Source organism: Amblyraja radiata, chromosome 3 (genome assembly GCF_010909765.2).
Source record: "Amblyraja radiata isolate CabotCenter1 chromosome 3, sAmbRad1.1.pri, whole genome shotgun sequence".
Lineage (NCBI taxonomy): Eukaryota > Metazoa > Chordata > Chondrichthyes > Rajiformes > Rajidae > Amblyraja > Amblyraja radiata.
This window is the reverse complement of record NC_045958.1, coordinates 62,349,651-62,364,372: the sequence shown is the minus strand read 5'-3', so window position 1 is coordinate 62,364,372 and position 14,722 is coordinate 62,349,651.

The window sequence follows — 14,722 nt, the reverse complement described above, 5'->3', positions numbered from 1 at the left end:
CTATTCCTTTTCTCCAGAGATGCTATCTGTAGGTATGTTACAAAACTTACCTTCAGCGGCGCTGCAGTTCTGCCACTGGCTGTGTGCGCGACTTTAACGCCTTTGAGGGGGGGGGTTAAAATGCGTTTTTTCTCCAACCTGTCCTTGATATTTTTTCTCGGAGTGCAAGCTTTTGCTGAAGAATTGTTCCGACGGCCGTTCTGTGATTTTTTGTTTTAATCACCCGACAAGTTCAGCGCTGGAGTAATTTAAATATCAGCTTCTAAAGCCGTCAACGCCGACAACTGGGACGGATTTCACGTACGGGACAGGTAAAGGAAAGCCATTTATTTTATGTATAAACGTGCTTCTTAAGATGCCTTTAATCCACATTTTACGTTGCGAAATGGTGATTTAGGACCCATATAAACCGGCAGTATTTTCCCTGCCGATATGGGGTTTAAATTCACCGCAAACTGCAACGTTCCAAACGATCGCGTTCCTCAAAACACCACTCGCAGGATGATTAAAATTGCCATTAATTTACGGGAATTAAACTTTGAATTCCTTCCATTTGGCCTATAAATCCATGACAATGAGATTTAAAAATCATGTTATATTGTGAATTCTTGTGTGAATGTTATTTGGACACGGGCTCTTTAAAAATGTTAATCTTTTCTTAAGAAATGGATAGATGTTTAGATCTAGTAATTGGATTTTGTAATTAGCTACAATTGGGTAACTAACTAATTATATGCTTTAATTTCAGGTCATCCAAGTAAGATTCGTTCATATTTGTTTCAGAATGCTTCAATCTAAATAACTGAAAATTTCTTTCAGTTCCCTTAATTTTTAAGAAAGTTATGGGCTTTTGACTGTCCTTGATCACGGCTTTTGTGTTAAGTCAATGGAAAAGCAATAGGGAACAAGATGCTAATTTCCGGGTATGAAAATGGCCATAACCTTTTTAATACTGAAGATATGAAAGTGAATTCAGTGTCAAATTAAACTTCTTTTTATGCTTTATCTGATGGGATAAATTGCAGACTTGATTTTTTAAATCTCAAAATTTTGTAACAATGCTAGTCTATGTCTTTGCCATGTAAACTGTCTGCCCCAAATTATTAGTTCCATTCATTCTGAACCAGGGCTCCTTTTGCTCAAGGCTTGACTTTCTTTATTGCGTTCCACCACTGGTAAACAGGAAGCTCATGCCAGTTGTGATAATGAAATTATCCAGTGCCCTTCAGCACTTTATTGGCTCCGCATTAGTCTGGCTATCCATGCAGAATGACCTTTGCAAACAGAAGGACCGGTGACCTAGATAGAATATTCCTTCCTCAGTCTAGGATTACCAGTATTTCCCCGGATACAATTTGCATTGAATTTTGATTATATGTATTTCCTGTTAGCTTTAAAATGCACTGTGCATGAATAAGAGTTGTCTTACATTTGCCCTTTTTTGCAGTGTTGCACATTAGTTTAATAATCTCAATGCCTAATCTTGATCTTTACATTGTAGTTTTCCAACACTGGGGCTGTTGTAGAAACAGAAGAACTAGGTGCAGAAGTTGCCCTTTCGGCCCTTCAAGCCGGCACCACCATTCAATATGATCATGGCTGATCATCTAAATTCAGTACCCCCGTTCCTGTTTTTTCCCCGTAACCCTTGATTCCTTTAGCCCTAAGAGCTAAATCTAACTCTCTCTTGAAAACATCCAGTGAATTGGCCTCCACTGCCTTCTGCGGCAGAGAATTCCACAGATTCACAACTCTCTGGGTGAAAAAGTTTTTCCTCATCTCAGTCCTAAATGGCCTACGCTGTATTCTTAAACTGTGGCCCCTGGTTCTGGACTCCCCCAACATCGGGAACATTTTTCCTGCATCTAACCTGTCCAATACTTTAAGAATTTTATGGTTCTATAAGATCCCCTCTCAACCTTCTAAATTCCAGTGAATACAAGCACATTCGACCCATTCTTTCATCACATGTCAGTCCTGCCATTAACCTGGTGAGCCTACGCTGCACTCCCTCAATAACAATAATGTCCTTCCTCAAATTAGGAGACCAAAACTGCACACATTGCTCCAGGTGTGGTCTCACCAGGGCCCTGTACTTCTGCAGTAGGACTTGCTCCTGAACTCAAATCCTCTTGCAATGAAGGCCAACATGCCATTAATTTCTTCACTGCCTGCTGTAACTGCATGCTTACTTTCAGTGACTGATGAACAAGCACACCCAGGGCTCGTTGCACCTCCCTTTTCCAAATCTGACACCATTCAGATAATAATCTGCCTTCCTGTTCATGTCACCAAAGTGGATAACCTCACAATTGTCCACATTATACTGCATCTGTCATGCATCTGCCCACTCGCCCAACCTACCCAAGTCACTCTGCAGTTTCATAGCATCCTCCTCACAGCTCACACTGCCACCCAGCTTTGTGTCATCCGCAAACTTGGAGATGTTACATTTAATTCCCTCGTCTAAATCGTTAATATATATTGTAAACAACTGGGGTCCTACCACCGAGCCTTGCGGAACCCCACTAGTCACTGCCTGCCATTCTGAAAAGGATCCGTTAATTCCTACTCTTTGCTTCCTGTCTGCCAATCCATGTCAATACCCTACCCCCAATACCAAGTGCTCTAATTTTGCACACTAATCTCTTGTGTGGGACCTTGTCAGAGGCTTTTTGAAAGTCCAGATACACCACATTCTACAGTACATCCTGTTGTGCCGCTGTAGGTGAAAAAGCTCAGCTCCTTTAGACTTTAGAGATACATTGTGGAAACAGACCCCCTCTACCCACCATGGCTGCACTGACCAGTGCACGAGCACTATCCTACACACGAGGAACAATTTACAAAAGCCAATTAACCCACAAACCGGCGAGTCTTTGGAATGTGGGAGGAAACTGGAAACCCCACGTGGTCACAGGGAGAACGTGCAAACTCCATACAGACAACATTCATAGTCAGGATCGAAGCCGGGTCTCTTCCATCCCTCAATCTGCAGAGGGGCAGCAACATGGCGCTACTTTGTCGCCCCTCTGCAGATTGAGGGATGGAATCAAAGGCCTTGTGCAAGTGATTAATTAATCTTAAGAGATGAGCAAACTTTGAGATCACGGGGGTCTCTGCTATATGATTTTTCACTGATAAAGTGCTGTCTCAACCATTTAAGACTGATTCTTAGTTATAAATATCAAGCTACCACATTGCTGTTAGCTCATGACTAGGATTTATTTTGCATTTGCATAAAATTTCCACTCTGAGTATTTGCACGGAATTTCAACAAGCCTGTGATATAAATAATACATAAGTGGAATTAATTGCACTTGATGCTGTTTCATTACATTGATTGCCTAGGTTTGCTGGCATTAGGGCACCTTTGTTGGAACATCTGCCATCCTGTTTACAGCCTGTGGATTACATCTAGTTCCTCTCAATCCATTCATAGGTTCTGTGTCATTTGAACTTCCAGCATTGACATTAGATATTCTGTAGTTTTACCACTGATATGTAAAGTTAAACTGCCCTGCAGTTTGTCAATTGAGTAAAATAATCTCTGTAATTATGTCCCTTTATTTTAAGAAGTGCATCCAGAACCATGTGGTGGCAGTTTTGACTTTGGGCAATAGACTATTTATCAGTCGGCTTCATCAGATCAGCCACCTGTTATGCATCTCTCGGGCAGCACAATGGCACAGCGGTAGAGTTGCTACCTATGAGCGCCACGGACCCGGCTTTGAATATGACTACGGGCACTGTCTGTACGGAGTTTGTACATTCTCCCTGTGACTACATGGGTTTTCTCCGGGTGCTCCGATTCCTCCTACACTCAAAATCATTGTGATTATTGGTAGGGCCAATAGGAGTGGCCAATCTCTGAGTCCAGAGGGGTGGGGTGGAGGGAGGGAGCGGGGGTGGGGGAGTGGTCAAGGGCTCAATACAAGTTGTCTCATTGGTTGGTCAGATGAGTTTAGAGCATGGATCAGTGCTTGGAATTATAATGTTATTGCAATTATGGAAATGTAGTAATGCAAGGGCAGAATTGGCAGCTTTATGTTCTGAGACAGATGTTTCAGGAATGACACAAAAGATGAGGCAGAATCATGCTACTGATGAGAGGCAACGTTATGGCAGTACACAGAGAGGACATCCTGGAGGGTCAAGTGTGTAGAACAGGTGAGGGAGGAAATCACCTTTCTGGGAACATGCATAGGCTCCCGATAATCAATGAGAAATAAAGGAATACATAAACTTGCCAAATTAGTGAAAGGTGTGAAAGTAATATGGTCACAGGAGGGAGGGAGGGAGGACATTAATTTCCCCAATCATGGGATTGCTTCAGAGCAAGAGGCTTAAATGGGACAATATTTCTTAAGTATGTCCATGAAGGTATTTTGAGACAATATAGTCGGAATCATAGAGACTTACAGCATGTTCTCAACCCGTCAATGCCGACCAAGATGACCCATCTAAGCCAATCCCATTTGCCCGCAATTGGCCCCTCTAAACCTATCCTATCCATGTACCTGTACAAGTGTCTTTTAAATGTTGTTATAGTAACTGCCCTTGGCATCTCATTCCATATACCCCCTGCCTTCTGAGTGAAAAGGTTGCCCCTCAGGTCCATATTAAATCTTGTCCCTCTCAACTTAAACTCTTGTTTTTGTTTCCTCTACCCTGGGTAAAAGACTGCATTCACCCTATCTAGTCCCCTCATGATTTTATACACCTCTATAAGATCACCCACATCCTCCTGCGCTCCAAGGAATAAAGTCTTAGCCAGCTCAACCTCTCCCCATACTCAGCCCCTCAAGCCCAACCAGCGTCCTCATAAATCTTCGCTTCATTCTTTCCAGCATAGAACTGCTAGATTTAGGGCAATACTTGAGTTAAATCTTGGATTAAAGTTGAATTGGGGGAAGGCCAATTTCAATAGCACAAGGAAGCAGCTGGAGGAAGTAGTTTGAGAACAGATGCTCACAGGTAAAATGACATGTGAAAAGTAGAGATCTTTTCAAAGGGAGTTGCCACAAGATCTATACCAGCAGGTTCTGGTTACAAAGATAAGAGACAAATATGGCAAGATTAAGGAACTATGGTTATTGAAAGTTTAATCAGGGAAATAAAATGTTGATATAGGCAAATGGGATCGAACAAGTCTCTTGAGGAGTGTTGCCAGTAAGAGAGAATTTAAGAAAAAAATTAGGAGATCTAAAGGGGGCCATGAAATATGCTTATGAAGTTAAATTAAGGAGAATCCCAAAGGTATTCTATTAGTAGAGGCACAAACAACTACAGTTGCTGGTTTACACAAAAAAACATAAAGTGCTGGAGTAAACCAACTTCAATCAGGCAGCATCTCTGGAGGATTTTAATATGTGATGTTTTGGGTTGGGACATGCAAACTGGAGGAAGAGCACCTCCTAGTCTGCTTTGGTAGCTTACAACCTGACGGCAAGAACATTGAATTCTCCAATTTTTAGGTAATCCCCCCCCCTTTATCCCTCCTCCTCTTTTCTCTACACTCCCTACTCGCACCCTAATGTGCCCCCATGTCTCCCATCCTGCTCCCAGTCTTTCCCCCTGCCACTTCCTCCCCTTCCACCTCTTTCCCTCACTCTGGCATATGACACTTTACATTTTGCACTTGTCTCTTTATCTGTCACCATTTTGTCTCATTTTCATCTCGATGTTTTGACCAATCATCTGCCAATCAAAACCCTCCTCACCTGTATCCACCTATCACTTGCCAGGCAATGTTTCCCCTCACCCCCACCTCTTTTCCAGATTTTTATACCCCTCCTACAATCATTCTGCAGAAGGGTTCCTATCCAAAGGGATGGCACGGTGGCGCAGTGGTAGAGTTGCTGCCTTACAGGTTCGATCCCGACTACGGGCGCTGTCTGTACAGAGTTTGTATGTTCTTCCCGTGACCGCGTGGGTTCTTTTCCGTGATCTTTCATTTCCTCCCACACTGCAAAGACATACAAGTATGCAATGTTAATTGCCTTGGTATTAATGTAAATTGTTGCTAGCGTGTGTAGGATAATGTTAATGTGCGGGGGTTGCTGGTTGGTGCGGACTTGGTGAGCCGAAGGGCTGGTTCTGCACTGCATCTCTAAACTAAACTAAACAAAACATAGCCTATCCATGTGCTCCAGAGATGCTGCCTGACCCGTCGAGTTACTCCAGCACTTTGTGTTTTACCTACGATTTTAGCATCCACAATTTCTGTCTCTATTCAACAACCTCAAGTGCACTTCAATACAGGTGTCAGAAAAGCTTCACATCTTCTCACCCTCAGCACTCTGAACTTCAAACACGAGCAAGTAAATTAATATTAACACTGGATGGAACAGAGGAGAAAGGAATAGCTAACAAATGTACTTCAAAAAGAAAAAAAAATAATAGTTTGAATAATATTTACATTAGGATCGTTGGGAATATGATTTACATGCACTGAGCACATCCATCTGCAAGGATTTGAATGTTTGACAGCAAATGGAAAATATTTAAATTGTCTGGTTACGTTCAGGATAGATGGTAATGTGCAAGAAAAATTTGCAGTAAAGATTCAGAAGTGTATGTGTTAGTCTTGCGTAGAAAATGATTCAGGAGATATAATGTGCATTTCTGGCACTGTTTGTGCATCCCTCTCTCATCAGCCTCTAGCCCCTCCACACTCAATGACTCATACAAGAGTGGGCTTTTAAGCTTGCATCAAGTGGATGTGTTCCCTTCTTGCTACATTGCACGAGGCTCAAAACCTGGATGTCAACACTGAATGTCTCCATCACTTTGTTTTTTCTTCAATATGTTGTAAATCTGGAGACCCTCTTACCTTGCTGTGGCATCGGGGGTGATTGAGATAAAAAAAATATTGCAGAATGTGCTGGAAATACTCAGCAAGTCAGGCATCATCTGTGGAAAAGAAAACAAAGTTAACCTTTCAGGTTGAGTATTTCAGCTGGAGTAACTCAGCGGGACAGGCAGCATCTCTGGGGAGAAGGAATGGGTGACGTTTGTTTGATTAAGTAGTGCTGCTGACAAATTCTGACCAAAGATCTCCAGTGTTTTTAATTTTTGTCCCAGATTTCCTGCATCTTACACTATTTCACTTTTCAACCTGGTTCCATGGTTGAATTGGGTCAATCATTTGAATCAACTTTTCACGGTTGTCTCCTGGTAAAATTCTGGTGTGCCACAACTAATCCTGAACCAGATGAGGTGAGAGTGCAATGGGAGTACGTGCAGGTCTTATTGGAAATCTCAACACATTTCTCCGACAGGCACCAAGCACTATTCAATTCAGTGTACACTGCTTGCTGCTTCAGTTATCCTAAACATTGCCAGTTTGCTGTGCTTATTCTAAGCCCACATTGCCGTTGTGCCATTAGTTTAGAGATTAGTTTAGAGATACAGTGCGGAAACAATCCCCGCACATGAACACTATCCTACACACACCAGGGACCATTTACACTTACACCAAGCCAATTAACGTACAAACCTATGTCTTTGGAGTGTGGGAGGAAACCGAAGTTCTCAGAGAAAACCCACGCAGACACAGGAAAAATTCAGCACAGACAGCACCCGTAGTCGGGATCGAACCCGGGTCGCTGGCAGCAACTCTACCGCTGCGCCACCGTGCCTTTGTATACCTCCTTTCCTGTCTGCTATTAAACATGCTTTCTACAGCAGTCAAAGAATTAGCTGCAGGAACACATGGCAACATAGTACACTACAAAATAAAGAATAAAAGCACGTGACGAACCAGGTGTCACCCTTTGACGAGGCGCAATGACTCATACAAGTGGTTGCTATAGCAACCATGCCACAAAATCCCTTCCTCTTTAAATGACAGTGGATGCACACTGAATGAAAAACGATTCTTATGTCAGAGCGTTGCCAGTGAAATTCAGCACCAGAGCTCTGTTATTGGCTAAAGTCAGTGGCTTATCAATAATCCTGTGTTGGTGATCAGTTCCCACACAGGAGCAATCCTTTTTCCTTTCTTCTCCCCGCCACCCCCCATCAGTCTGAAGAAGGGTTTCGGCCCAAAAAGTTGCCTATTTCCTTCGCTTGATGATGCAGAGAAGGTTTACCAGAATCCTGCCTGGATTAGAGAGTTTCAGCTACAGGGAGAGGTTGGATAGACTTGGATTGTTTTCTCAGAGGTTGAGGGGAGACTTGATAGAAGTATATAAAATAATGAGAGGCATAGATAGGGTAGACGGGCAGAATCTTTTTCCCAAATTGGAAATGTGCAATACTAGTGGGTATGGCTAGAAGGTGAGAGGAAGAAAGTTTAATGGACAAAGTTTGTGCTGAACATGATGCTAAATTGCACATTTCCACTCTGAGAAAAAGATTGTGATATATACATATACAGGTTATATACATCTATCAAGTCTCCCCTCAACCTCTGTCATTCCAGAGAAAATAATCCAAGTCTATCGAACCTCTCCCCATATTTGAAACTCTCTAATCCAGGCAACATTCTGATAAACTGATATTCTGATAAACTAAGTCTGAAGAAGGGTTTCAGCCCGAAACGTTGCCTATTTCCTTCGCTCCATAGATGCTGCCGCACCCGTTGAGTTTCTCCACCACTTTTGTCTACCTTCGATTTTCCAGCATCTGCAGTTCCTTCTTAAACATTCTGATAAACCTCCTCTGCATCCTGTCCAAAGCCTCTACATCTTTCCTGTGATGGGACGACCAGAACTGCTTGCAATACTCCAATGCAGCCTAAAAAACTGCAGTCCTATAAAACCTCATCATGACTTCCTGAGCAACAAAGGCTTTCAGCAACAAAATCATGTTAAACAAATCCATCCCCCTTTATCCCAAAGTTTAAAAACAACTGAGCAGATAGTGAATTCTCAAAATCCTGCAACCTGTGTTTGATTAATTCTATGAATGTGGTGGAAGTAATTCTGAGCTGGATAATGTTTGGGATTAATATTGTATTGATGAACCCAAGGAGCATTGTTGGATCAAAGCTGGCAGGATGTGTACTGTATATTCACCATTCCTAATGTTCTTGGCCACAGACAATCTTAGAGGTAAATTCCTTTCTGGATCTAGTAGGAGGGGTAGAATTTCTGTTTGGTTTCCCCCCCACACACCCCCGTCCTCTCCACCCACCCGCCACACCCTCACCATCCACTGCACCTCCAATGTACACAGAAGCTGAACGTAATGCACATGTCAGAATCATCAGTGGGTGCTGTGGGCTGCTTGACTGCTGAACGAACCTACAGGAAGAGATCATTTGTTATCAAGGGAGCAAGCCAACAGCGTCCACAGTAAGGGTGTTAGTGATCAATCAATTGTGATTGTGAAATTGTGAAAAATGATTTGAAATTCAGAAGGAGGAAAATAGTATCCTTTTAAGGTGTGGAGCAATAGATATGTGCCTCTAACTCCTCATGAAAGAAATTAACCTTATACATTTAATTTTTTGTTCAAAAAAAGTATGCATGAACTATTTGGTTGGCAGTGAACGGCAGACTATGGGGATAGGCCGACATAATTTACATCCCACTGGACGCAAACACGATATAAAGGGAATTACTGCATCATGGTAGTTAATTCACAAGTTACAAAACAAAACTAGAAATAATCTGTTACAGTGCAGCATATGAAAGGCTGCCCAGCTAAGACTGTATGCAAAGCCAGAACAATTATAAGACTGCCATGAACATACTGTATCTATTAAAGAATTTAAGAAGAATTTCTCTGCACTGGGTGGGGGAGTATGTGGAACAGGCTGCCACATGAAGTGGTGGATACAGATTGCTTTGACATGTTCAAGGAGAAGCCTGATTCATGCAAGAATATTTCCATTGCTTTCAAGAGCAATGTAAAATAATTTTCAGTTTTGCAATTGCCCACTTACGTGGTTAGAATCATGGAGTCATAGTGTTACATAGAATGGGAACATGGCCTGACCTGTCCTTGCAAACCATGATGCTCCATTTAAGCTAATCTAATTTGCCTGTGTTTAGCCCATTCCATATATTCACCATCCTCTGCGTGAAAAGGTTACCCCTTTAAATCTTTTCCCTCTCACCTTTAACATCTATCTATCTATCTATCTATCTATCTATCTATCTATCTATCTATCTATCTATCTATCTATCTATCTATCTATCTATCTATCTATCTATCTATCTATCTATCTATCTATCTATCTATCTATCTATCTATCTATCTATCTATTTTTTTTAAGAAGGAACTGCAGATGCAGGAAAATCAAAGGTACACAAAAAAGCTGGAGAAACTCAGCGGATGTAGTTTCCTTCGCTCCATAGATGCTGCTGCACCTGCTGAGTTTCTCCAGCTTATCCATCTATCTATCTACCTATCTATCTATCTTTATCTCTTCACATAACTAAAACTGATCTTGTGCTCTTCCGATTTGCGCAGTTTTTCTATTTGCGCAAAAACAGTACGCAATAGTGCTATGATTTTTTGTCAGCTCACTCACCGTTCTCTGTGCCGCGAGTGCAACAAGTTTAGTTCTGATCGGTTGTATATTGTAAAGGGTGTATATTGTAAAGGGAGAGTCGGAGGAGAGGGAAAAGAAGAGGGAGGAGGTGAGGAGGGAGAGTGGGGGAGGAGGGGGAATAGAGGGAGAGGAGGTGGTTAGGGAGGGGAGAGGAATTATGGAGGGAGTGTAGGGGAAAGGAGAGGGAGAGAGAGGTGAGGGAGCTATTGGGGGAGGGGAGGGGAAAGAAGAGGGAAGGTGAAGAGGAGGGGGAGAGAGTGCAGGGGGTGAGGGGAAATGAGCTGCGTGTGTGCAGTTGGGGGCTATGGGTGAGTGGTGGAATATTGCAGGGTGACCAGAACTGAACACAATACTCCAAGTGCAGCCTCACCAATGTCTTATACAAGGATATTAAAGCTACAACTTATATACCAACTTCTCAGACAGATGAAAGCCAATATGCCAAAAGCCTTCTTCACGAACCTACCCACCTGAGATGCCGCATTCAGGGAGCTATGTACTCATAGTCCCTCCACTCCACAACATTCTCCAGTTCACTGTGAAAGTCCTGCCCTGGTTTCACTTCATAAAATGGAATGCCTTCCACGTATCTGAATGAAACCCTCCCTCATCCTAGTTCTCTGACTAGTTTCGCTGTCCTGTGATTACATTTTATTGATTGTATGCCTCGTTGTCACCTTCCCCTCAGCTAACAATGAACCATTCTACATTTTCCTTGATCATCGTCCCCTTTGATCTGTGTTTTCACGCACCCTTCCATATCTCTATGTCTCCCTCTCCCCTGACTCTGTCTGAGGAATGGTCTCGACCCGAAACATCACGCATTAATTCTCTCCAGAGATGCTCTGCTGCCTGTCCCGCTGAGTTACTCCAGCATTTTGTGTCTATTTTAATTTTTCACCTTATCTATGCAGTGGATTACGTGGATTAGTGCCTCCTGATTTGTCACAATCTCATTTTTCTCAAACTCCACCTCTCAGGATTGTATTTATGAATTTGAAGAGTTGCTAATTGTGTGTCCTTGCAAAGAACTGCTACTGCTGTTTGCTAATGGGGAACGTAAGTCACTCCTCACCATCTGGTGCCCTCCATCATGTGTGCTGTTATTGCACTCCTTGGAGCATGATCATATTTCTCATTCCACAGGGCTGGGTCATGCTCAGCAGTAGTTACTTTTATGGGGCAGGATTGTGAGCTGGCAGTATGATTCACCTTCTTCTGTTGTATTAGTGTGTATCTTTACAATTCAGCTTCATACAGTCAACAGACAGCACACAGAGGACAGGAAGCACACTGAATGTGCCTATCTTTAGTCAGAGGGTGGTGAATCTGTGGAAATCATTGCCATAGACGGCTGTGGAGGCCGTCAATGGATATTTTCTTAAGGCGAAGATTGACAGATTCTTGATTAGGAAGGGTGTCGGGGGCTATGGGGTGAAGGCAGGAGAATGGGGTTGAGAGGGAAAGATAAATCAGTCATGATTGAATGGTGGAGTAGACTTGATGGGCCGAATAGCCTAATTCTGCTCCTAGAAATTATGAACTTATTCAGCTGAACAGTTAGACATGCAGAATTCACACTCAGATCACATCTTTGCATGTTAACAGTGCTACCCCTCTCAACATGTATCCAAAGCTTGTACCACCAACTTGCAGTGAGATAGGTCCCCTGACACCTCCTTCTTCATTCCCCCACCCATGAAAACGGAACGTTAGACAGCTCTCTCACCACATAGGTGACCAGCATTGTTTAAAGTTGGAGGAGGATGATGGGTGAGGATTGGGGTTGATGAGGGTTGATGTGATGTATAGCTGCAGAGGGCTGGAAACATTGAAAAGCATTTAATAGCTGCTGTGGTTCAGTAAGGCACTCAGATATTCCAACTGTGCATCCCAGGTAACTGTTTGGTCTCTAGATAGAAAGACATGGATCCTTTGCACTATGGATAACAATCAGAGGATACATTTCATTATTTGCAATAAGAGGATGAGCATTAAAACGGGGCTTGCCAGCAATACACACATCACAAGCAAGTGTGAATCAATACTCTCCAGACAATAATGGGGTGTGGGTGCTGAAAAGGTCACAGCAAAGGACAAGCTGCCCAGACAGAATTACTACACCCTATGTATTGCCATAAGCACTAAACCACTTTGTTAAAATTTGGGATGGATTTATATCAATATGCCACCCCCACTGAAATTACAATATGAACAAACTGAAGTTAATGATATTTCTATCTTACTTCAAATTCTGACGCTTTCAAAGTCTTTGTGGCCATAAAGATAAAGAAGTGAGAGGATGGTGTTTGTCAAGTTTATAACAATAACGAGGAAAACTAGTGGGAAATGATTGAAGAGTTAGAGCCAAATGTATCTCTGAAGGAGTTTAAGAGATTGAGGGGCATACGTACGAAGGAAGAGGGCACAAAGCGACATGAGATAGCTCTGGTAGATGAGGTTAAGGAGAATCCAAAGAGATTTTACGTATATTAAGGAGAAAATGGTAAACAGAGAGAGAATAGGGCACCTGAGAGGTTATCTATGTGTGGATAGGATGTACATGCATTTGGATAGACAGCTGTTGATTAGTGATAGCCAGCATGGTTTTGTATGTAGGACATGGTCGTTTGAACTTGATTGAGTTTTTTTTTGAGGAAGTAACAAGACGATGGATGAGTGCAATGTCGTCGATGTAGTCAACATGGACTTCAGCAAGGCCTGTGATAAGGTTCTTCATGGTAGACTGCTCTGGACAGTTTGATCGCATGAGATTCAGGGAGAGCTACCTAACTAGATACTGAATTGGGCTTGTGGCAGGAAGACTGTTTATCGGACTGGAGGTCTGTGACTAGTGGTGTGCCTTAGGCAGGTATGCTGGGCCATTGCCGTTTCCCCTGACACCTCCTTCTTCATTCCCCCACCCATGAAAAAAGAATCTGCATATTCACCTCATTACCTTTATGATTTTATCCACCTCTCTAAGACCACCCCTCAGCCTTCTGCACTCCAAACAATAAAATCCTAAACTGTCTAACCTCTCCTTTCAGATAATACCATTGATTGCTGGCAACATTCCCACAAATCTTCTCTGCACCTGTTCCAACTAAATACAATACAACAATACAATACAATACAATTTATTTGGCATTTGAACCCAATTGAGGTTCAAACAAAATGTTGTTTCTGCAGTCATACACACAAGAAAGAACCAAGACACAACACAATTTACACAAACATCCATCACAGCGCATCTCCTCCTCGCTGTGATGGAAGGCAAAGACTTATCTCTCGCCTGCACTCCCCATTCCCCTCCCGACATCAGAGTCAAAGCCCCGGCGGGCGATGGTAATTGTCCCGCGGCCATTAACGCCGCGCCGGGTGATGCAAGGCCGCGCTCCGGGTCTTGTTGTTGGAGCCCCCGGCGTGCGCTAGCAAAGTCCCACAGCCATTCCAAGCCGCGCCGGGCAATGATGTAAGGCCCCGCTCCAGGTACTCTTCAACCCCGCAACTCAGGCGGGTGAAGTCGCCGTTGCGGAAGCCCCGAAAAGCGGTCTCCCAGCAGGGACCCGCGGGCTCCCGGTGTCACTGTCCACCAGACCTGCGGTAAGCCTCCGAATCTCCGGGGTCAGGTCGCAGCCGAGCGCCACCACAGCTCCACCCGCTCCGAACTCGGCTAGCTCCACGATGGTGAGTAGGTCCGCAGCTCCGTGACTGGAGCCCTAGGTCGTTCCTGCTGGAGGCCGCTCCATGGTGCTAGGCCCCAACGACAACGGAGACCCGACAGAGAAAAGGTCGGGTTCTCCGTGCAGGGGATAGATTTTAAAAGTTTCCCCCACCCCCCGCCCCCCACACACATACCCACACACATACCCACACACATACCCACACACATACACAAAAAAAAAGAATAAAAACTACAGTGGCCAACTCACTAACAACCAACATCTATAGGATGTGGGAGAAAACCAGAGCACTTGTTTTTCACCCTGTGAGTCAGGAAACTCATGCTAATCACAAGAAGAACATGCAAACTCCACACTATGAGCACTGGAGATCAGGAATGAACTGAGCTGCTGGAACCTTGAGTCAGCAGTGCCAACTGCTCCACCTCGGTGAAGTTAGTAGAGCTACTCAAAACAAGTGGCATGCATAAAATGTTGTAATCTTTACAATTCATTTCTTTGGGACCAGTACATATTTATTTTGGGCATG